Source organism: Carettochelys insculpta, chromosome 21 (genome assembly GCF_033958435.1).
Source record: "Carettochelys insculpta isolate YL-2023 chromosome 21, ASM3395843v1, whole genome shotgun sequence".
Lineage (NCBI taxonomy): Eukaryota > Metazoa > Chordata > Testudines > Carettochelyidae > Carettochelys > Carettochelys insculpta.
Window position 1 is genome coordinate 17,122,720 of NC_134157.1, and position 24,510 is coordinate 17,147,229.

Sequence of the window (24,510 nt, forward strand, 5' to 3'; positions counted from 1 at the left end):
TCTGCCCTAGTTGAACCAGGAATGGCTGTCACATCCCAGTCAGCCTTCTGCCATGATGCTGCAGCACAATATAATAAATGGGACGTTGTGCTGATTCTGTAAGTCGATTTGGGAATTAGCACCTGCCCCAGTGGGGCACAGAAGTGTGATCTCAGAAGCGAGAAGGCTGGCTGAGTGTCATCCCATCCATGATAGCTGAGATTAAAGGGAAAAAAAATTCCCCTCTTTTTCTTTTTTCCCCTTCATTAAAATGTCTGGGCCTTGTCATTCCAGTCAGTCAACGTTAGAATGAGCCTGACTCTTACATGAATTATTTAAGAACATAACATAAGAACATAAGCATGGCCATACTGGGTCAGACCAAAGGTCCATCCAGCCCAGCATCCCATCTGCCAACGGTGGCCAATGCCAGGTGCCCCAGAGAAGGAGAACAGAAGACAATGATCAAGTGATTTATCTCCTGCCATCCATCTCCTGCCCTTGTTCTGAAGGCTAGGGCACCATACTTTATCCCTGGCTAATAGCCATTTATGGATCTAACCTGCGAAAATTTATCAAGCTCTTTTTTAAACCCTAATAGAGTCCTGGCCTTCACAGCCTCCTCGGGCAAGGAGTTCCACAGGTTGACTGTGCGCTGTGTGAAGAAAAATTTCCTTTTATTAGTTTTGAACCTACTACCCATCAATTTCATTTGGTGTCCCCTAGTTCTTGTATTATGGGAAAAGGTAAATAATTTTTCTATATTCACTTTCTCCACACCATTCATGATTTTATATACCTCTATCATATCGCCCCTCAATCGCCTCTTTTCCAAACTGAAAAGTCCCAGTCTCTCTAGCCTCTCCCCATATGGGACCCGTTCCAAGCCCCTAATCATCTTAGTCGCCCTTTTCTGAATCTTTTCTGATGCCAATATATCTTTTTTGAGGTGAGGAGACCACATCTGCACGCAGTACTCAAGATGTGGGCGTACCATAGTTTTATATAGGGGAAGTATGATATCTTTTGTCTTATTATCAATCCCTTTTTTAATAATGCCTAACATCCTATTTGCCTTACTAACTGCCGCTGCACACTGCGTGGATGTCTTCAGAGAACTATCCACTATAACTCCAAGATCCCTTTCCTGATCTGTCGTAGCTAAATTTGACCCCATCATGTAGTACGTGTAATTTGGGTTATTTTTTCCAACATGCATTACCTTACACTTACCCACATTAAATTTCATTTGCCATTTTGCTGCCCAATCACTCAGTTTGCTGAGATCTTTTTGTAGTTCTTCACAATCTGTTTTGGTTTTGACTGTCCTGAACAACTTAATCTCTGTTAAATTATTAAACTATGTGTAGTCCATTGGAATTTTCCAATGGGCTTAGTTCTTTTAACCCTATTTAAGATTTTTTCAACCACTTGTATTATTTGCATTATGGTTGTGTCCATCAGGTACTGTGCAAGCATGACCAAGAGACAAAAATAATCTAATAGCTAGCAAATGCTGATTGTAAATTATGAGGAACATGACATATCTGACACTGTGTACCAGGACTTCTGGCTATAGAATGATATTTTACAAAAATTCCCCCCGCACACACACTTTTAAAATTAAAAGAAAAAACCCCATCACGCTCATCCAGTGCCTGTACCATAGTATGACCGTATCGTTTAAGGTGTTTGGCCATCTCATGGATGAAGGGTGGTAACGCAGTATATTGCAATTGTAAAAATGGAGTATTTTTTGGTAGAAAGTCTCAATTTTCACTGGTGATTTTTTTTTTTTAAATCTGACTATATCATTGAAGGTGTTTGAATGAGGGGTGGTTATGGATTATAGCAGATGACCTGCGCTCCATGAAGAGTACAAGGGTTATGTAGTAGTAGTAGTTGATAATATTGGGACGGTAAAAATGGAGTAGTTTCTTTGGTATAAAGTCTCAGTTTGCACTGACAAAATGTTTTTTTTTTAAAAAAAAATCTATGGCTCATTAATGTATATTTCTGTTTTGAAATGCTGGATATCATCATGCATAAATCCCAGGCTTGATAACTTCATATGGGCTGAAAATAAGCAGAAAACTTGGTGCTGCTGCCAGAATTTGCTTCCTTCTTGCAGTATTTATGTGATACTTTGACTTTATGATGCACTTCCCTTGCCCACACACTGGCTACTTTCCTCTACTGGACTATGACAAACCAAAAGTAACACACACAAAAGAAAAAAAAATACCAGCGAGAAAGCCGTGCTAGACAATACCATCCAAACAAAAAAAAGCAGTCAAGTAGCACTTTAACAAAATAATTTATTAGGTGGAGAGCTTTGGTGGGACAGACCCACTTCTTCAGACCATAGCCATACCAGAACAGACTCTAAAGGTACAGAGAACCAAAAAAGTAATCAAGGTTGACAAATCAGAAATACTTGATAAATTATTTTGTTACTCTTTAAAATGCTACTTGACTAATTTTTTTTTTGTTTTGACAAGAAAAAAACTTGGTTAGATGCCACAAAGTAAGTGGCAATGCCTTAACCATATGTGTGTTGTAAAGGCCACTAGGACCTCTTCCATCCTTATCAAGGGGAGTGCTAACCTTCTCTCCTTTCATACAACACACAGCTTAGGCACAGGCTTGGGTTACTTAAATCACTGGAAGATTCAGAATTTTTACATTAGGGTGAGTAAAAAAAAAAAGACGAAAATAAAATATTTTACTTTTTACGCATTTCAACTGTTTAATAAATAGAACGTATATTGTCATACCTGGGATTATTCCTTGGTAATGACATTCAGAAGCCAAATAATTCAATCAAATGAATGAAACTAGGTCGTTGTCCATCTCTGAGCCGCTAATATATTTATCCATTCTAACCAATCAGAATACAGGAACCAGCTAATTAGCATAGAAGTGGTGAATTTTATCCTGGAAAAATTCCTTCATGCAGCTGTGAAGTTCCCCCCAAGGGGCTTGATGTTAGCTTGGCCTGAAAAAGCATCTCAGGCGTAATCAACCACTAACATGTACGCCGAATCAGCGGTTTCCAAACAGCTGAAACATTTACTAGCCATTTTGAGTGTGGCAGCTGCGGCTCGCGGTGCTTATTCGCCTCATCCATGATGGCGGCCGCCGAGGGGCGTTGCAGCTTAATTATTCGCAGGTTCGAATCTCAAGGGGGCCAAAAAACTTTTTACATTTTTTTTTTTTGGTTTGTTTTTGTTTTGGTTTAACTGAAAGCCCCCACACCCAGGGCAGGAGCTCTGTGAACTTTGTGCTTTTCACCAACAGAAGCTGGTCCGATAAAAGATATTATAACACCCACTTGTTTGAGTAAAAACTTTTTAGAACATTTAAATTTATTTTATTCTCATGGTTGATTTAAATATGATTTATAAATATAGCACTTTAGCATTCTCAAGATTGAAAGGAGGCAGAATGTGGGAGCAGAATGGGGCTTCAAACACTCCTTGGGCTCAGAGAGTGTGGCACCCTATGAGGACTGTGAGGCTTCCCTGATCATGGGAGAAGTAACCACCCCCTGCCCTGCCCTATAACACTGATGTGAGTGGAGATCTTCATAATTTGCACCAGTGTGAGAAAGCTCAGATTAGGCCTAAGGGGTGTATCTACCCTTGTAAGCCATGTCCCTGGGCTGCAGCGTCACACTCTTCTGGTCCTGAGACCTTAAACTCCAAAGTGAGGGACTGATTGGGCTGGTCCGCATATTGCACAGTGGCCAAAGAATGCAGGGGGACCCTCAAGAAATTGCTTTCGTTGCAGGAAAGGGAGGCCATCTGCGGTGGTGGAGTGGTTAGTCAAAACCCATGGGACCAAAATCACTTAAAAACTAGAAAATTTACCCAGCATTGCTTGGGTCCTTAACTCAATTAAGTTTTGGGTCTGGAAAAAGAAAAAGAAAATGTACATGATTTATTTGGAGCCAGGTAAGAAGTGCTTCTCCCTGGGCACTGCAGCTCCAGCAGGCACAGGTTGGGGATGGGTGTATGTCCCCCAGCTGGGCCAGGTCCAGGTTCATCTGCCCCCTACACTTTGGAGCCAGAGTGAGTAAAGCAGCAAACTATTATCCCAGTCCCGTTTCTGTCCCCTTGCTGCTCCCTTGTGGTCATTATATAGAATCATAGAATATGAGAACAGGAAGGGACCTCACAAGGCCATTAAGCCCAGTCCCCTGCCCTCACCGCAGGACCAAGCACCATCTAAATCATCCCGGTTAGATATTTATCCACCCTACACTTAAATATCTTCAGTGAGGGAGATTCTACAATCACCCTAGGCAATTTATTCTAGTGCTTAACCACCCTGACAGGTAGGGATCAGGAACGGTAACATTAAAAACCTGAAGGAGAACACTTCAATCTCCCTGGACACTCAGTAGCAGATTTAAAAGTAGCCATCCTGCAACAAAAAAAACTTCAAAAACAGACTCCAAAGATAAACTGCAGCGCTACAATTCATTTGCCAATTTGACACCATCAGTCAAGGATTGAACAAAGACTGGGAATGGCTGGCCAACTACAAAAGTGCTTCTCCTCTCTTGGTGTTCACACCTCCTCATCAGCTGCTGCAAGAGAGCCACATCCCCCCTGACTGAACTGACCTTGTCAATGCTGGCCTTTCTCTTGATTGGTACTCTCTTCTTTCCATGAGCCCGTATATTTAGACATGCCTTATATCTGCCTCTGGAATCTCCACTCCAATGCATCTGACAAAGTGGGTCTTTGCCCACGAAAGCTTGTGCTCCAAAAAATCTGTTAGTCTATAAGGTGCCACAGGACTTCTAATTGTTTTTGCAGATACAGACTAACACAGCTACCCCTCTGATACCTGACAGTTAAGAAATTTTCCTAATGTCCAACCTAAACCTCCCTTGTTGCAATTTAAGCCAGTTGCTTCTTGATGCTAAGGAGAACAATACTTCTCCCTGCTTCTTGTAACAACCTGTAGGTGCTTGAAAGATGCTAGCATGTCACCTCTCAGTCTTCTTTTTTCCAACCTAAATCAACTCAGTTTTTTAAATCTTCCCTCATAGGTCATATTTTTGAGACCATTAATCGTTTTAATTGATCTTCTGCGACCTTCTCCAATTTCTCCACATCTTTGCTAAAATGTGTGGCCCAGAACTGAACATAGTACTCCAACTGGGGCCTAATCAGTGCAGAGTAGAGCATAAGAATTACTTCTCATGTCTTGCTCACAACACTCCTGTTAATGCATCCCCGAATCATGTTTGTTTTATTTGCAATGGTGTCACACTGTTGGCTCATGGTCCACTCTGACCCCTAAATCCCTTCTGCAATACTCTATCATAGGGAGTCACTTCCCATTTTTTATGTGTGAAACTGATTGTTCCTCTCTAAGTGGAGGACTTCGCATTTGTCCTTTTTGAACTTCATCCTATTTGCCTCAGACCATTTCTCCACTTTGTCCAAATAAGTTTCAATTCTGATCCTATGTTCCAAAGCGCTTGCAAAGCATTTGGTATCATCTGCAAACTCGATAAACATACTTTCTATGCTGGGGGGCTGCAACCTGCTGCTCCAGAACCACATGCAGCTCTTTAAGGACTTCTTTGTGGCTACCAACACTATAAATGCAAAGTTTAAAAAAACAAACAAACCCTTCTGATTACTTTCGATAAATGGTGACCATCTAAAAGCCCAACAATGAACAACTCATATCTAAATAACAAATTATATATGATCTTGAAATGTTGGACAACTCCCCCTTTAATATGTGCAGTGCATTGTGGGATATGATTCTATATCTATGTTTTGATTGTGTGGCTAATAAAATCTTGATTTTGAAAAGGAAAAGGAAGCTTGAGGTATTCCTGCTGTGAAGGGCAACATGTGTTTTAAGGAAGAAAACTGAAATTAAATGAGAAGTAAAATTGGCATAAATAACGTGGGTTTGGTAGCGAAAGCTGGGAAGACAGTGGAACAAACACACACAAAGTGAGAGGAAATAGAATATGTGAAAAATTTGTGTATGTCTTGCAGTAAACATGCATCACATTACAAATCATTGTGTGTGCGCTGTTCTTAAAATAGGGGTTACAAAAATTCTGGTTTGATGTTATTTATTGAGTACCGTCTCGTATTCACATGCATTGCGGCTCTTGAACTATGGAGGTTTTAACCAAATTTGAAAAAAAAATGGCTTCTCTCACTGTTTTGGTTCCCACCCTCTGCTCTAGGCCATTGTCTAAATCATTGATGAAGATATTGAACAGAACTGGCCCCAAAACTGACCCCCGTGGAACCCCACTTGTTATTCCCTTCCAGAATGACTGTGAACCATTAATAACTACTCTCTGTGGATGGTTCTCCCAACAGTTACACACCCAATGATCGAGGATGAGTGGGATACACTCAAAGTGAGCCACACAGTTGGGGCAGTCCCCTTCCTTTCTGTTTTATGAGAAGCAGTACCACCTCAGGCACATCCCATTTTCCTGGCACAATCAGAACCTTTGTTTGCTTTAAGTTATGATAAGAGGTACCTGCATACCAAATTTGGTGGCCCTCACTCTTACCATTTAGGAGTGTTTGAACAAACAAGCAGATAGACAGACAAACATTTTCAAATATATAGTAGATGCTGCATGAAAATGTATCAGCTTTTTTTGGGCTTCTGTCTTTGAACAGCTCAGAGCCAGATTCTGGGGCTGGTATAATAAGCTGAACCATCACCCATGAACTAACAATCCACAGACCACGGAAAAGGTCCTTTTCCCAATGGAATGTCCTACCTAAAACACTGGTCTGTCTTCACCAGTGGTTTCTTTAAAGCTGATTTGGGCACGTGGGGCATTCAGTAATGAAACGTGCTGTGGGGTGAGTGCCCAGGGTGGTATCATAGACTGTTGTACTTGCTGTAGTTATTATTTTTCAGCTCTCTGGGTGTGCCACAGTTTAGATTTACAAAGACACAGCTCTTGTGCCAGGAATTTTACAATGTCAATTTCAGATGTGACTCACGCAAGAGAGACTATAGGGAAGTTGAGAGATGGGATAAGTATAAAGGCATATGAGTGTTCTTTCCTTGCATACAGAGACATGAACTGATACAAAAGTTGTCCTATGGTTGGGATATTACCTGGTTGGGTGGCATTTTGTAGGTCTCAAAAGCTCCAGGCCTATGAATAAACGGTTGAGAGGTGGGAGTGGTTTGTGGATTAACATCTTGAATTCTTCATCCCATGTGAATTCTTCCTCAAACCAGTGAAATCTCTCTGGGTTTAGTTCTGTCTCCATTACAGCTGGCAGACTCTGAATGGAACAAATCCAGAACAGTTTCTTTAGTGCCAAAAACAAGGGGTGAAGAATTATTGTGGGGGAGTCTGTGCAGAGCAAAAGACCAGGGTCAGTGCTTCTGAGTGCAAATCCTCAGCTGGCGTAAACTGTCATTGCTCCACTGGCAATTGATACCAACTAGGGATCTGGCTCCTGGTTTTTATCCCTGCTTCTGCCAGGAATACTTTTGTATGTAACCTGAGGCAAGTCATAATCTCTATGTGGCTCATTTCATCTGTGTGTAAAATGAATGCAGTAATACAGACCTCCCAGAGATTAATTAACTGACATCTTTCAGAACCACTGATGGAAGACCAAGGTTTCATTATCTTATTTATTCTTTTAAATTTTGATCACACTAAAATAGGCTCTTTAGAAAGTTAAATTAAAAAATGAGTGTCTAAGAGGAACTGCAAATTCATTGTTTACAGTCAAGAAATATTTCAGGTGCAAACAAGCAGCATGCTGGTTTTTGTGCCTGCAGTGTTCACAATAAACTAGCATTTCAGCTGCCACAGACAGAGACCCATTCACTGGGGGATTTGACTGAGAAGGGAAAATTAGTGCCATGTGATAAATTATGTCTCTGGTTGGGGATGAGCTTTAAGAAGGATTTACTCACAAAACTGCCTAATCTGAGCTCGCTTTATCCATCTTTCTGGGTATCCCAAAGGTTTAAGTGAGAACATGAATGTACCATGAACTTGTTAATCAAATTTTTCTCAATCAGGGGAGGAATGCAGCTTGCTGATTCCAATTGTTCAGTGCTGATAAATCTCTGTAAATTACAAGAGGGCTAATGACACATTGAAGGATGTTTGTGCTAATCCCAAAGGTGGTAACAGCACCACAAACATGCTTTAAAAGAATGGGATGTAAAAAGAAATGAAAGCAAGAAGCCAAGGCAAATCAGCAACTGAAGCACCTCAAGATGAGACCTTATGAGCTAAGCTGCACCTCGCCTCTGTCATTGCTTTTGGAAGAGAGAGGGAGATGAGTCAAAGTACCCAGCCAATTTGTGCTCCATGAAGCGTTAAATACCAGAACTGTTAATTCTAAGGCCTTGTCTCCACTATGTGGTGGATCGACGCAGCAGTGATCGATCCATGCATAGCCGATTTATTGTGTCTGCTGTAGATAGTCATGGTAAATCAATCTCTGAGCTCTTTCTTGTCTACAGCGGTACTTCATCATGGCAGCAATCAATCCACTGGCTGTTAATTTATTGCGTCTGCTGTAGCCACAGTAAATTGCTCTCGGGGCTCTCTCCCATCAACACTGGCACTTCATCAAAACAAGAAGAGTAGTTGGCGTCAAAAGGAGGGCAGCCCCTGTCAACCTTACCACATGTAAGTCGCCACAGTGAGCGTGTCATCTTCAGCTATGTTATTTACATAGCTGAAGTAGATCAATGGTGCAAGTAAGTGTACACAAGGCCTTACTTATTATTGAGGACCTTGCAATCCTCCTTTGAGATGGGAGTGGAAGCGTCACACAGATCCGACTAATTTAACGGAAGTGACGTTTCATTTTGGTGGCCCAAATGGGCAGCATCTGGAGATGCCATATTCATCTTTTGATAGCAGCCTTCAATTATCTGTAGTGGGATTGCAAAAAGGATGGAGTGAGGTTGTTTTCAGTGGTGACAGATGGCAGAATGAGGAGCAATGGTCTCAGGTTACAGTTGGGGAGGTCTAGGTTGGATTGTAGGAAATAATTTTCAGTAGGAGGGTGGTGAAGCACTGGAATAGGTTACCTAGAGAGTGGTGGAATCTCCATCCCTAAAAGTATTTAAGTCCCATCTTGACAAAGCCCTGACTGGGATGATTCAGTCGGGATGGGTTTTGCTTTGAGCAGGGGGGTGGACTTGATGATTTCCTGGGGTCTCTTTCAACCCTATGATTCTGTGCTACCACTTACTACCCTAACTGAGAGGCAGCTATATCCAAAGAGTCCAGCAGTGTCCATGCAAGCTCCACCACGAGGGAGCCAGATTGCAGAACTCCAGCTGAGCCAAGTGTTACCATGACCACATTTTGAACGTCTGCACCAGCTAGTGCAGCAGTTTCCAAACTCTTTTCTTGAATGACCTCATTCTGAGACCTACTGATTACTGTGACCCTGTAACTACATCTCTGCTGGAGACTGAACCACATGTGATGCCAGCATGGACCCTGAACTGAAAGAGGTGCTCCACAAAATGGCATCGTCCAAGCAATGTGACCTTGCATGTATGGTGCACACGAGGTCATGAGGAATGGAAGATGCCGTTTTGTAGAGTGGGTCTGGCTGTATTTGCATTTGGTTTGTGAGTTCACCTGCTGACAGTGCAGACCCAAAGTTTGGGAACTGCTGTTTGATTGAGTGATGTCTCTTTTTGGTGATTCACTTGCGTGAAGCTTTTGTTAGGAGTGGAGCATGAAAAAGTATCACAGCCTTTCTCCCAGTCCTGCTTTGACCACTGGCTGCATCTTTCTGGGTCAGGGGAGCTCCTTTGACCTGAATGGGACAGAGGGGATTTGGGAAAGTAGAAAATATCCTAAACCAGGAGTGGGTTAACACCTTTTCTCTTCCAAAGTGAACCCTGACAAATTTAACGACCCCAAGAGTTCAAGAGTTTATGTTGCTAGAAGTACCAACTTTCAATGAGCTGTGACACTAATGTGTCGTGTCTTCAGAGTATCTCCAGCAGCTCAACAGGGCTATGATGATTTGTATCAGCTGACATCAGATCTTTCATACAATTGGTCTCTCAAGCAAAGTTCCCACTTATCTTCTCCATCCATGTGTGGAATAATTTTTTTCTGTGCAACAAGGCTTGCGTGAATGTGTACCACCAGTAGAAACAAAACCTAGCTGTGGGTGTGCTGTTAATCAGCTGGCCATCATAGGAATCTCTCTTGAGTGACTGCACAAGTGAACAGTTTACCAGGAACACTGCTCTCAACTCAGAACCAAGGTAGTTTATTGAAGATAAAAGATAGTTTCCTCTGCTTGTTGAATCCTAGGATTTATGTATGTACGTAATCAGCCCCAAATATGCACTTGATATCTCATCCCAGGCTTCTAGTCTTCACCATGGTAGATATTTGTTACACTCATATTGTCTGGAGGCAGGGCACAGGGGGTAGTTTCATGAGTTGACTAAATGATCTGCCTTCCTGAGGCAGCTCTCCTGGGTGCCGCTCCTTTGATTGAACATTAATTGGCCATACTGAGTGCTTGCGCTTGACTTAGACAAGTGTGTGTGGCCTCCAAGTGGAATATTAATGACCAAACTTGCTATTGAATAGGTTTACAAGGAGATAAGGCTCAATTTTCAGCTGCTAGTCGCATCATACATCCTAATTAGTGGGAAGATTTCCCAAGGACAAATCTGTACCGTAATTGATCAGTTCTGTTGGAGAAATGGACTCCAAATAGTGAGCCAGCATTTCTCCTGCCAGGAAAGAGTCTTGTTCCATTGATTTCAGTAGCAATGAGGAGCCTGAGTATGCTTGTGGATCTGGACCATACAAACTGAACGTGTGCTAGCTTCCTTGTGATTACCATTGGGCTTCAAACCTAAGATTATCATCTTCAAATCACTGACAGCTACCACTTAAGTTAAATAAGTAAATTCCATTATTAGGTAGCAATGGTAGGATATTTTCCTGGATGGACCAGCTGCTATAGGGGGAAGCTTAATATATGAACCCAGCGGTGGACGTGATCAAAACTGAAAGATTTGGGTGCTGATCCCAGTTCTACCACTGACAGGCTCTGAAGCCTCGGTCAAATCATTTACTTGCTCTGTGGCTCAGTTTCCCCATCTGGAAAATGTGGGTATATGTACGCATCCTTGATAGGCATTTTGATGCCATGGAGTAAAAAGGGGCTAACTCCAGTGCTATGGTGGGCAAAGAAAACACCTTCTCCAATCCAGTCTTTTTCTCCTACAGCACTGGAAACTATGCTGGCCTGGGTACAGCATGGAATGAAAGTAACAATGATCGAAGATTTTATTTCTCTGCTTATATTACCCCTCTCCCACCGTCTCTTCACACATGGAGGCCAGGTCTACACTAGACACTAAAGCCCACTGTAGATACACAGTTCTAGCTATGGCAAATGCATAGCTACAATCGACTTACTTGGCTGTCCTCGCAAGAATGAGGAGTACATGGGTCAACAGCTGACCACAAATAGTTTGATTTCAACTGTCCTGACCAAGTGTGTGAAATCGAATCCCAGAAGATTGACTCAGACCAGGTCAATCTTCTGCACAGTGAAGACATACCTAAAGATCTCCCCTCAGGCAGCCAGTACTCTCCTACTTGTCCCTTGTGACCCCAGCTTCCTGAGTCAGAAACCAGGCAAGAGGGTGTGACCTGGAGAAACCGCTTTCCCTGTGCTGCTAGCAAGCGTTGGACGTCCGTGCTAAGCTGCTTATTTTGCCATTTTAATTTTTTAATCGCATACATTTGGTTGTTCTCTCGGGTCAGTAAGCATTAGCTCTTTAAGTCCAATTAGCTACGTTTAGAGCTTGGTCTGAGGAGGTGGGGGAGCTGGCAAGACTCAGGACACCAACAGTTAGATGGCCAAGAACTGTAGAGGGTTGGCTGGATGAGTGCAGCAGGGATGGAGCTCTGATCCACCTGGTGTATCCCTCCTCCAGGGCATTACCACCAGCAATTGCAAATTCTGAATCCAGCGTGGCTTGTAAGTCATTGAAGAGAGTTTGCCCCTTGTCCTTGCTCTGAGTGCTCTAGCAGGCTATAACTCAGACTCTGCTTCCTGTTCTGAGCCCGTGCCTTATCCCACCTAGTGAACCTGCTTCTGATCCTGCATACCCTGGTGAAAATCAGCAAGAGCTCCGTTACTCACACAAGGACCAAGCATCTCAGGCCTTGTTTCATGTATTGAGTGCTGGGTAATAGCATGAAAGGGCTTCATTTTTCTGAAACAAAACTGCCTCTTTATTCAATGAACTATTTACAGAAATGATGCAACTGCAGCTAGCATTCCAGCCACGTTGACACAGACTGACTTCCTAATGCCTCTTCCAAATGGCTCTTTCCCGCAAACCGTACTCCTCCCTCCAAGTTCCGTGCTGGTTGGCCTGATTTTGATCTCACTGACACTGGTGCAAATCAGCAATAACTGAGGTGTCATTCATGAGACTGATTCTGATCTCAGGTTGGTGTAAAGCAGCAATATCCCGCTCCAGGTCAAAGGAGAGTCATACTGGTCTGAAATCAGCATTTGGCTCATCTCCCAGTTTATGCCCTTTTGTTTTTTAATACATCTGCTGTGCTTGTGCGACTCTCTTCTCTTTCCTCATACAACTTGTTAAAACTTGGGTCTCTTGTCTCTCTCTTTTCCACTGCTGATCTCTCCTCTGGTGCTGTGTGCGCTGTGTACCAAGATGTTTTTAGACTGGTGATCACCCAAAGCATGTGATTGCCTCCTCAAGAATGAAGCTGCTGGCAGGTTTATCAGACTTTTTGAAAACTGGTTGGAAAATTTGTGTCCAATTTTCCATCGGAATACACTATTTCCATTAAAACCAATATACATATGCAAAATCATGTTGATGTCAGTGAAAGTTTAGATCTTTTTTATTTTGACAGGACATTCCATTTCAATCCTTTTAATATAAAAAATAAAAAGTCAAAAATAAAACAGTTTTAATTTGGTTAGTTTAATTGAATATGAGCCATTTTGGCTGGTTTGAAATATTTTTTTGGATGTGGGGTCATGGGGAGAGGATTGCGTTTAATGAAAATGTTCCAATTTTTGCCATTTCATATTAATTCAGGAACACCATAACTGCTTCCCCTGTCTTGGAATCTTGACATTTTCAGATGTCTGACATTCTGTTTTCCGACCAGCTATTGTTTAATGGGAGCACAATGGTAGTGCTAAGGCTACCATGATTTTTCAGAACGATGCAGCTGAACTGCAGATGAGCCGGTGGGAAGGTTTTGGAGTTTTTCAGTTTTTAGTTTAGTTTTTTTTCCCCTCTGGCCTGTGGAACAATCTGGACACAAAAAGGAGTTTCTTTGTGTGTATGAGTGTAGAGTGAGTGTGTGTGGTGGTTTTGGGAGGGTTGGACATGTTGCAAGGCATCAGGACAAAATCTGGAAGTGGAATAAAAGGCAGGTTGAAAGGTAGAGCACAGGTGCTTGAGTATGGTGTCCATTTCTGCCATGCTTGGCTGCTTGATTTTGTTATTGGTATTGTCACATGTATGGCTTTTAGAGCTGTCATCTCAAATTAGTGCCCCACTACAGTAGGCCTGTTATATGCAGCTAGGGAAAGTCAGTCCTTGCTCCCAAGCAGTATACAGTGTAATGGGATGGGAAGAGCAGCTGGAGTAGAGGACAATGAAGTGTCTCACTCAAGGTCACACAGAGGAGTTGAGCCCGGAACTCAGCCCAGTGAGTCAGCTATTCTTGCACTCTTTGTCCGACATAAACAGGACTCTGCCTGGATGGCAGGTGAAATTCATCCTGGAGCAGAAGGGCCATGTGACAGCCCGCACAGAGACAGAAGGGGTTAAAACCTTGTGGGTGGAGGAAGTCCCAACCCACCAGTGAGACTGGGTATGCTCCAAGGGCTGGGCAGTATATAAAGGAGCAGCTCAGCTCAGCTGGGGCTGGACCCTGGAGAGGAAGGACTAACTATGAGAGTTCCAGAGGTAACCTACCCAGAGACCTAGACAGCAGGATCCGGAGACCTGGAAGACCATATCAAGTTTCCAAAGCTGGTGGAGCCTCATGGGGAGATGGGTGTGGTGGAGCCTGAGGACCTTGGAAACTACTTGCAGCCCCTGCAACACCAGACCTGGTAGGAAGTTACCCAGGAAGGGTGCACGTGTGGCTTCTCCCACCTGAGTAAGATCAGCCTGTTGTGCTGGGATTCCCTGCTGAGAGAGTGGTGGGTCAGCTCTCCACTGACAGTGCCCTGTGTCAGGACCTGATAGAGTAAGGCAGGCTCAGGCCCCCCATCAGGGCTTCTGCTTGCAATCCCTTGAACTCTGGCCACTAGAATGTACTGGCCTGAGCCCAAGGGCTCTGCTACTGACTCTGGCCATTAGGACACGCTGTCTCAGCGTGATGAACTGATTCACATCACCTATGTGCATCAACAGTACAAGTGGTGTCCACACCCTTCCCCCCCCATGTCCTGCCCCTCACAGGACAGGGTTTGTTTCTGCCATGACAAGCCAGTGTGAGCTGGGTGTACATGTCCTGTAGATCTTCTGCTCATGAGGGGAATTTCACCCAAGAGGCGTAAAAGTAGACTAGGAAGTAGTCTCCTGAGTCAAGCATTTCTCTCCCATTGAAAAAACAGATTCCTTCTAAAAATTTCATCTTCTTATGGTCACTAGTGATTCGGACCTCTTCCTCATGCATCTTAATGTGGCAGAAGGAAAATGCACTCAAATGAGCTGGCTGAGGTGGAAATTGTTTGAGGATTGAAGCTTATGTCTGTTTTTAAAGCCCTCCAAATCTGGCGGACCAGGGATGTTGGGTCCAGGGGGTCTGTTCATCCTATTGTAAAGAAAGGGAGCAGTTGCAAAGTTCAGATCCACATTTTAGTGAGGATTTTCAGAGCAGCCCTAATGTATTGAAATCCTATTAAAACTAATGGGAAATGAGCACCCACATCTCTCTAAAATGCACATCTAAATTCTTTGGTGTGTGGTCAATAAGCATTGGGGGACCTGGTGGATACAACATCACAATGGACCCTAGATTGTGTTCCTGGCTTTGCATGTGACCTGTTGGGGATACCCAGGACTTATGAGGAGAAGCTGAGGGAACTCAGCTTATTTAGTCTGCTGAAGAGATGAATAAGGGGGGATTTGATAGCAGCCTTCGACTACCTGAAGGGTGGGTTCCAAAAAGGATGGAGCCAGGCCATTCTCAGTGGTACTAGGTGACAGAACAAGGAGCGGTGGTCTCAAAGTTGCAGTGGTGGAGGTCTAGGCTGGATATTAGGAAAAAAACTGTTTCACTAGGAGAGTCGTGAAGCACTGGAATGGGTGCCTAGGGAACTGGCGGAATCTCCATTCTTAGAGGCTTTGAAGGCCAGGCTTGCCAGAGCCCTGGCTGGGATGATTTAGTTGGGGTTGGTCCTGCTTTGAGCAGAGGGTTGAACTAGGAGACATTCTGAAGTCTCCTCCAACCTTAAACATCTATGATTCTTTGATTCTAAGAATCGTTCCTGTGTTCTGCCTCAGTTTCCCCTTCTGTAAGGTGGGGATAATGGTACTGAGCCCTTTTATAAAGTGCTTTGAGATGTGTGGATGAAAAGTGCTTTGTAACAGTTAGGTGTCGTGTCAGGCAGTAATAATGCCTCTCAGGCCTGGTGGGGCCAGGGAAGAGAAACAATAGCAGAAAGACTCCATGACTTCCTCAAGGGCACCCAGGATATTGGTAACGGAGCAGGGAACTGAACTCAGGTCTCCTAAGCCAGGATCTTAATCACTAGACCATTTTTCCTTCCTAATGTTGCAGCAAGGCACTGTTTGGATCTGGGGTTTTACTTTACATCTCTCTCTCTAGTTTAAAAAATAAACTGCTTTCTTTTAAGTAAGCCATTAAAAATCACAAATCCATTTCCATCTTCATCAGATTTTACTCTAACACCATCATCACTCTGGGGGGATATTTTTTGTACTAAAATCTTAATTCGGGGGATTTAAATTCAGTCAGCCCATTTCTCTTCAATAAAATTATTCTTGGCCTCTTTAAATAGCACAATATGGCATATAAAGTCAGCTCACACAGATGAAAAAGCTCGAAGAGGAAAAAGAAGAAAGGGGGAAAGGACCTCCAACCCTTCTGTCTAATCCAAGTGAATTAGAGGATTTCCAAGTGGATTTAGAACTAAATCTTGATTAGGGAGAATTTCTCTCCAAGAGCTGCTGCGCGATAGCATTAATGGGTAACGATCGTGGACAGAGGAAATAGGACAGAAATAACCGAGGGTTACACATACGCATGCACACACGTCTGTTCATAAAGCGAAAGAATCAGGGGAATTTTTCAGAAGGAAAACAAAAAACCCAAACACGGCTGCAACTGAGAAATTTGGGGGACAACTGAAAGAAGATCTTATACGTACGGACTGCCTTTTTCTGTCTATTTCAGCATGTTATTTTAAGGAGGCGTCCATGGCTGGGAATTAATAACAAGATGATTTGCAAATACCACAGAATGATCTACATGCCAAGGGGCTAGAATGGCTGAAAGGGCTAGATAGTCTGTTCTGTCTACACTTTGCATACCTATATTCGACATGTTTTGTTTTTTACCGTAGATTGAATCCCTGGAATTGATCCCCATGCTGTTAAGGCACAGGCGTGGTGTGAGACATGGGGTTCTCTCTCTGATGACCATGGCTTGCATTCTTCCAGTGGGTAAGTGCTTCCGATCAACAAGGATGTCAGTGTGTCAGCTGTCTGTCTGAAATTGCTTTTTGTAAATTCCTCACTGCTAAAATATGGTTTATTTTTGGAGGGCATTTCCAGCCAGGGTCAATCTAGTCATTGATGAGCTACAGCAGTTCAGAAACTGAAGGAAGATAATCACATATGGTATAAAAAGAGGAGCATGGTCTATCAGGGTTCTAGGTTCTGTTCCTGACTCCACTGTGCCTCCTCCGTCTATATAGGGAAACACAAAGATCGGAAGCTGAGAGGGCTTCCGAAAGGGCAAAGTATTTGGAGGTGTGTATATGGGCTGTGGAAGCACTGTCAGGCCTCCAGCATTGGAGGACTGCAGAGGAAGCAGTAGAACAAAGAGAAATCCAATGGTGGTGTATTCGGGGAATTGCCTACTTTTATTGTTCTTATGGGGTGCCGTAGAGATACGCATACACCTCTCATAGAACTGGAAGGGCCCTTGGGAGGTCATCGAGTCCAGTCTCTTGCCCTCTTGGCAGGACCAAGCACCATCCCTGACAGATTTTTTTTAAATATCTGTATGTCCCACACCCCTTGGCCTCCTCGAGGACTGAACTCCCAACCCTGGGTTTAGCAGGCTGAGGCACCAGACTCTATGTTTGCTTTAAAATTTCTGCATGGAAATCCTTACAAGATCCAAAAAACGGAGGTCATGGACAGAGACAGCGTGATTTTCATCCAGGCTCAGACTATAGGCAATTCTCAGAGGACATGACTCAATCCAACGGGAAAACAGGCTACTCTTGAACCCTCAGGGGACTTGGAACATGGGGGTTGGGTCACCTCACTGTCCCAGAAGTGACTGATGATTGTTTTTCCTGCCCCCTCTGATATGGCTTTGTCAGTTTGCAGCACTGCTAGATACCAGGGTTCGACAGAGGGAGAACTTTAATAGAAAAAAAATAAGCCTCCCAATGATGTCTGTGCAAATGAAAGTGAAGTTATTTTTCTTGGCACTTCAAAGTCACAATCGAGATTTCTGTTTGGTTATGAAATGGCTCCCTCCCAGACATCACCCAAGGAGATATTAGGGGGAGCTATCTGACTAGAGCGGGTGACTTGAACTGCACCTTTCAGTATGTGGAAGGTGTATATTGTCTGGGGTACTTGGATGGCAATACAATAGCCTCAAGTAAGGAATGACCCCCACCCAAAAAAGTAGTGATATCAGCCTGGTGAGAAACAGCAGATTACAGAGGGCAAGACTGCTCTGAAAAGTGACCACGGCATCTTGTCTGTCCCCTGTGTGCATTCAGAAGTGCTGACTTTAGTGGCTAGTATAAGTTTCCTGTGGTGCCATGAAGTTTCACAACCACCAGTCCTGGCTCTGAGTTCTGTGCTGCTGTTTAGCTCTGACTTTTCTTCTAAATGTTAGCCCTGCACAACCGACACAGCAGAAGGACAAGGGGGGAATGCACTTTCTCTTGTGCATCATCACCAGAGTGGCTCTCTGAGCTCCAAATTGTGGATGGATGAGTTACCTAGCAATGGGGCAGCACACCTATAACTTGGGCTTCGCCAGTGGATGGCAGAAATAGGCCTGTGGAGCCCTTATTACTGTGATGTGTGAAAAGGAAAGAAACCAGCTTGGCTTTCAGAGGGCAGGCTGCATTTGCAAGGCTCTGATGTAGGAGAACACCCATTTTGACTTCATGCTGAGCACGCTTGAGCTGGAATCAGTGAAATGCAACTTAAACCCAACTCAAAAGACAGGAATAAATGCACCTGCTTTTCACAGCAGAACCTCTTTTTGAAGGGAGGACTGCACAGTATCCTAGACCTGGACTGAACGCTTTGCATTTAACTTCTCAGTTACCTGATGCATTTGTTGGCCTAGCTAATAAGGATGAGAATTGTATCTAGACACAGTCTGTGAAACATACAGAGCTATCCTTTAAAGTCACCAACACTGTATCCTCAGATACTTAGGCTCTTATGGCCCATGAGATTTAGGCACCTAAATAACTGTGAGGCTCTGAGCCGAGAGGTTGACCCAGGGGAGTGTGTGGTACTAAGATGTCTTTTACAGCTTACAGAACTGCTTCTAATGATGTTCATTCAGTCCTGGTCACAGCTCTCTTTCCTATCTCTGGCTTTCCACTGACCTCTAGTGGGCACAAGGAAGGATTGTAATGGTGTGAGGATTATCCTTGGGCCCACACACAAATGTAAAGATGGGTTGACTTCATGATTTAAGGCTTAACACAGCTTGCCAAAGGTAAAGGGCAACATGATATTTTATTAAAGGATCTCTAAAAATATCCTTAAGTATTTGTCCTTGGAAGAATCTAGTCATGGTTTTCAATGGTCTTGTTTAGCTTCTGGTCTACAGTGCTACGGCTGCAATATTATTGTCGGCACAAAGTACGTTGACATGGGCTGCACCAACCCAGAAGTGATCACCTGCTCTCATTCTCATCAGGGCTTCAAACACCGATTCTGCATTAAAACGGAAAGTGGTAAGTCTGCCTCTGGTCACGCAAGTTAAATGCTTGGCCAGGGGTTTTTCTAGTTCGCAACGCCATTATACCAAGACAAATGGATTCATTTTTGCTTGTATAGGTAGAACCTCTCTGACCTGGCAACCTCCATTGTCCGCCATGATTTTAGTTAGCCGGATGACCACTTATCATATGTGTGGCCAAGTTTCCCATAGTCCCATGAAGTTTTGCAGACACAAGTCCTGGCTCTCAGTGTTCTGTGCTGCTGTTCACCTGAAATTTACTCCTGAATGTCTTCTAAGAGCCCAGTAAGCAATGGAAGTGTTGGTAATGTTGCTACACAAATTGACCATTTGTGGTTTGGCAAATTCTCTGGGTTGGCACTCGTCAGATCCCTAGAATGTTGAACTACAGAGGTTAAACCTGTACCAGGCTGTGATTTTGTTGTTTTGCTATAGCCCCATAGTGTGTGTCCTGTAATTCAGCCTGTAAGCCAGAGCATAGAAATCAAAGGGTGTTTCGATGGGTTGTGATCCAACACCCATTTGAAGACAGTGCAGATGTATCCATGGACTACTTTGGAACAAGGCCTTGACATTGGTATGAACAACAAAAGCCATTCTCAGTTGGGTAAAGAAGTCACCAAACCATTGCAAAGAGCCAGTCCCTGGCTTGCAGCGATGGTCTTTAACTGGGCATAGTCGGTGATAGAGCTACTTACATTTCCCAAAGTGCCTATCACCATAGCAGCTAACTGAAGGAGAAGCTGAGAATCCTGTTTGTGTGGCTGTGGACAGTGTGACACAGAAAACATTTCCTGACTAAGGAAATAATGTGTGTCCACACAAGAGTTCCCTTTAATTTTTTTTCCATCGTTGGGCAGAATAAACTTTACGTGCACCCAGGGCGCTCTGCCAAACAGCTGGGCAGCATCTGAATCTCTTCTGGGTGGTGCTCAGCTTACAGGGAACACGGGTCCACACTCAGCTGGTCACACAGGTGTTAGGCAGCTCTCAAGAACTAGATTTTGTAGGACTAGTTGATTCTGCCCTTATGCAGAATGGTGTGAGCTGGCTGAATTCACTGGCATGAGAGTGGGGTGAAATTGAGTAAACAAACCCAGATGCAGGACTGCCTTCTCTGAGGTTCCTGCACAGTTGGCTATATTGCACTGTTTCTTACTGCTGTGTTCTCTCTCCTTGCTCTGCAGTGGTGCTGGGAATCCTACTGACCAGTGGCTGTGCTACATCCCGTCACTGCCAACAGCAGGAGCTGCCAGGTGTTCGGATCCATTGCTGTGATGCGGATCTGTGCAATGGCTCCCCGAGATCTGCCCTCCCACCTTATACTCTGTCCAGCTGCTGCCTCCTGGTGTCCTCTGTCGTTATGGCCTTCCTCCTCCTCTGAGATCCCAGCGCCAATGGGGAGAAGGCCTCTGCTGACTGGCATGAACACTTCCTGCGCTAACATGTTAGATCTGAAAGCAAACCCTTGTTTTTTTTTTCTCTCTTTTCTCTCAATAAAGACACCAGGCTGATTGATGCTGCAAGGTCCCAGGCTCAGTCACACCCCAGCAGGTAGGATACGCCACACTAGCATAGGGCTTTTGTTGTTCCTCCATTGTTGAAAGCAACTGGGGGGCCAGCCCTATGGCTGGGGTTGTGTGTAATCCACCAGTCAGCGTAAGATGTATCTGTAGCTGGGTCTGATCTGCAGAAGATGAGAGCCTGTTACAGCAGCTGGGTATAGTGGCTTAAGTTGCAGTGACCTGTCCCTTTAGCTCTAGCGGTCCCTGGTTCAGTTCTTGCTGTTGCCCAGGATAAAGGCCATTGGCCATGTTCATTTTTCCTCCACAGAAGTTTCCCCACGAGGGGCAGGATATGGCTGAAGGGAGGTGAGCTGCTCTTTAAAGTATGCAGCCAGGCTTCAATGGGTAGGTTAAAGCTGAAGGACTCTAGGGCAGTGGCCAAAAGGAAAATTCCAAGAGATGTACAGTAGAACCCCAATTACCTGACACAAATGGGACCGACGGATGGTCGGATAACTGGACATGTCAGATAATGCAAGGACTGGCTGCCACCTGCCATGGGACTGGGTGCCATGGGGCTGGTTGGCAGAGCAGAGCCAGTTGCTGCAGAGCTAGGGGAGTGGGGCCAGTTGCCTCTCTCAGTCCCCAGAGCTGCCCAAAGCTGAGCCACATTATGAACTGTGTGAGATTGGTCTGGCCTATGCAAGCACATGGTCTGAGGGCAGTGATGGAAAGGCCTTGCAGAGTCATTCTTACCCGCAAGCAGAATGCCCAGTGGCATAGGGCACTCAAAGATTTGGGGTACTCCTAGCTCTTACTATCCACGCACCCACCTGCCTCTTCCTATCCCTGTTCTGTGGCTCTGCCTCCAGAGATGACCTAGTGAACTTAAAAGGGAAGCAGTCTGCCAGATCCATGATTAGCCAAACCCATGAAAGAGCCAGTCAAGTGGTAATGAAGTCATTGACAGGCATTTGCCAAGCCATCCATTCCTAATTTTCTACAGGACCTTAGGTTTAAAATTTGTTATAAAATTACACATTGATGCCTATAAAAATCACATCTCTCAAAAAATCATCATCCCTCTCTCCCTCTTGCCCCTGTGCCTGTTAAAGTTCCTTTTCATTAAAACACAGACTTTCAGGTCATTAACAGAATGGTTCACTCCATTAAAGTGCTGGCTGACAGGCTTGTGAATCAGGAATGTTTTTATGTCTGTTTTATGCCCACTAATTCTTTGTCTAAGAGTTTGAAGTCTGTCCAATATACAAAGCATGTGGGCATTGTTGGCACATGATGGCATATATGATGTTAGTTGAGGAACATGAGAATGTGCCCGTGATTCTGTGAATAACCTGGTTAGGTCCAGTGATGGTATCTCCAGAATAGATATGTGGACAAAGTTGGCAACGGGACTTGTTTGCAAGGAAGAGTTCCAGGATTGGTGTTCTTGTGGTATAGTCTGCGGTTGTTGGTGAGAATCCTCATAAGGTTGGGAGGTTGTCTGTAGAAGAGAACAAGCCTGTCACCTAGGGCCTTCTAGAGTGTGGCGTCCTGATTAAGGATAGACTGTAGGTCTTCAATAATACGTTGCAGTGGTTTGAGTTGGGGGCTGTAGGTAATGACCAGTGGTGTTCTGTTATTGGCTTTTTGGGCCTATCTTGGAGTAGCTGGTCTCTGGGTATTCATCTGGCCCTCTTGACTTGTTTTTAATTTCTCCTGGTGGGTAATTCAGGTTTATGAATATTTGCCAGAGATCTTGTAGTTTTTGGCCTCTGTCAGTAGGATCAGAGCAAATGCAATTGTACCTAAGGGCTTGACTGTAACCAATGGATCTAGTTGTGTGTGCAGGATGGAAGCTAGAAGTGTGTAAATAAGTACAATGGTCAGTGGGTTTCTGGTAGAGTGTGGTATTCCACTGTGTCTGACCGTAACCTTGGATGGGCTCTTCATTGCCCTTCTCCAATGCCTTAGAAGAATAAACCCTAATTACTACAGAAAAGTAGCTGGAGACCCAGGCTACATCTACACCGGCAGCCTCTGTTGACAGAGGTCACTGTCGACAGAGAAATCTCGTCAGTACCTCTGTCGACGGATTGCGTCTACACATAAAAGTGGCTGGAAAGAGCAAGCTGCTCAGTCGACAGAGAGCAGCCCAATTGCGCTGCCCTCTTGACAGCACAGCTGGCTGCCTGGGGAATGGGAAGCCCATCTGTCAACAGATGTATCTACACTGGCACTCTGTTGGCAAAACACTGTCAGAGGTAGTATACCTGATGGGGGAGAGGTATAACACTGCCGGCTGAACAGCTGAGCTCTGTCGACAAACTCTCGATGGAGCACTTTAACCATGTAAACACTGGGTGAGTTTTGTCGACAGAGGCTACCCATGTAGATGCAGCCCCAGAGTTCAGTCTCTGAGGATTTTCAGCAGGGGTTGCTCAGGGTCAGCCTCCTCACATTCAAATTCTCGAAGGATCTCAAGAAATGAATTTAACCACATGGCTTTATAAAATCTTATGATGAAGAAACAAATAATCGATTTTTTTTTTTTTTTTTTTACAACATAACTTTTATAAACCCACAGACATTATCTTGGCAGTTACAATTAATGTAAAACTTGAACAGTTTGATCCACACCAAACACAGAAAGCAGAAACTGCGTGATCCCTAAAGCTTGGCTTTAGTTCACCTAAATCTCAGTACCTTTGGTCACCAAACCTGCACAATTTGCTGAGTCTCAACCATCTTCTCTCCACTTGCTTGTAGGAAACCCCAGTTATAATCCAGGCAGATCCTCGTCTACTGCAGATCACTGCTAGACAGCCAGCAAACAGAGCTAACTGAGTGAAGGGTTAGTCCCAAGTGTACAGGTTTAAAGGAAACCTTGTTCCAACAAAGTACAAAAACTGGGAAGAACAAACTAGAAACGGCTCTTTCCTTTTTACTACATTCACACTGCCCGTGTTCCCTGGCAGAAGGTCAACATCATCACTGCCTGTTGCATAGTGCTCCAGAGTGAGGGATGCTGGACTGCTCTGTGCTCCTGAGATCTTCTCCTCCCAGCTCACCCAGTACACATTGCCTTAGAACAGCAGCTGCCCTGGCTGTCCTCCCTCCTGGAGTCTGACCCCAACTACAGGCACAGAGCCTAATGGAGCAGACCCCAGTGTGAAGTGCCACATCCACCTAGCAACGATGACCCAGACACAACTCCTACTGCCTTGCAGGGGTCTCTTAAAGGAGTATCTCCCTAATAGGTGCATGGGTTACATGAGCTTGATCTAATTAATTAATGCTGGCAGGCTCCATCTGAGCCCTTCTACCACACTTACTTGATTGCTACCAAAGGGCCCTTTCAGCTCCAAGAACCGGCCCCTAACACATCCATCTCTTTGGTCTAAGAGTTGCTTAGTTGTCAGCTGGAATTTCTGCCAGGGATGCAACAGATACCAGAGCAGAGTTTTACAGCTCAGCCATAGGTATTTGTTCACCACATCTCTTCTAGCTCAGCCGGTTCTTTCCACCAGAGAGTGCTGTTGGATCTCTCAGCATCTTCCCATTCACAAAATGATCTGAAAACCCCACCCCTAACCCACAACCACCAAGAGTTAACAAGAAACAGGGGTAGCTTAAAGACCCATGAAGTGCATAAGGTCAACTTCTCCAGCAACTCAGTGTGGCTTACAGGCCCACGCAGAGCTGTATTTTCAAACACATCCATTACATGAACCTTGCCAGTGGTTCCAACAATCCCTTGCGAGGGTTCCTTGGTTT

General features: G+C 44.3%; 1 long non-coding RNA gene and 1 other non-coding gene across 2 annotated transcripts; one reads left to right on the forward strand and one right to left on the reverse strand.

Annotated features, from left to right (window-relative positions):
* Window positions 1-2,480: 2,480 nt before the first annotated feature.
* On the reverse strand, window positions 2,481-2,608 carry LOC142024148 (U6atac minor spliceosomal RNA). The gene has a single exon (XR_012648427.1). It is a non-coding gene; the product is annotated as a U6atac minor spliceosomal RNA (small nuclear RNA).
* A 13,762-nt stretch (window positions 2,609-16,370) lies between these two features.
* Window positions 16,371-20,681, forward strand: LOC142023790 (uncharacterized). Its single transcript, XR_012648312.1, has 4 exons — window positions 16,371-16,420; window positions 16,620-16,719; window positions 19,083-19,223; window positions 20,416-20,681. It is a non-coding gene; the product is annotated as an uncharacterized LOC142023790 (long non-coding RNA).
* Window positions 20,682-24,510: the final 3,829 nt, after the last annotated feature.